This window comes from Chinchilla lanigera, unplaced genomic scaffold (assembly GCF_000276665.1).
Source record: "Chinchilla lanigera isolate Chin_1 unplaced genomic scaffold, ChiLan1.0 scaffold00047, whole genome shotgun sequence".
Taxonomy (NCBI): domain Eukaryota; kingdom Metazoa; phylum Chordata; class Mammalia; order Rodentia; family Chinchillidae; genus Chinchilla; species Chinchilla lanigera.
Genome location: NW_004955448.1, coordinates 6,850,251 through 6,850,803, shown reverse-complemented (window position 1 = coordinate 6,850,803; position 553 = coordinate 6,850,251).

Sequence of the window (553 nt, the reverse complement as noted above, 5' to 3'; positions counted from 1 at the left end):
GTGTAAGAAATGACTAATAAAACCTGGGAAACAAAAGTAGAAAACAGGATGAGTCTGTAAGAGCTTCCCATCAAATACTTAACTTTTAAAATTCTTTTCTGTGGTGCTAGGGACCCAACTCGGCGCCTTGTGCGTGGGAGAAGTGCTCTGCCCCTGGGCGACACATCCAAGGCGATCTTTCTCTTTCTCATCTCTTCCTTGATTTCTTCCTCCTTTCTTCTCTTCCTTCTTCCTTGCTGTGATTTTGAGAACATTCACATTAACATTCAGTCAACTGGGTTTTTCGGTGTGTATTTTTTTTAGAAAAATGTCAATTGCATCTAGTTACTACCAAAGCTCTAATGAAAGCGTATTACAAACACAATCTGTGTTCATGGGAAATTAAAAGGACAGGACAGCGAGTTTAAAAGTGGTTTTTCTGTGCACGCCGTTCTTACTGAGGTCACTCAGGCATTACATCCAGCGAGTCTCAGAGTTCGCAGCTCAGACACCCAGGGAGAGCCCGTCACCCGCGGCCCCGCCGCCGCCCCGAGCACGCGCGCCCCCTGCCGGC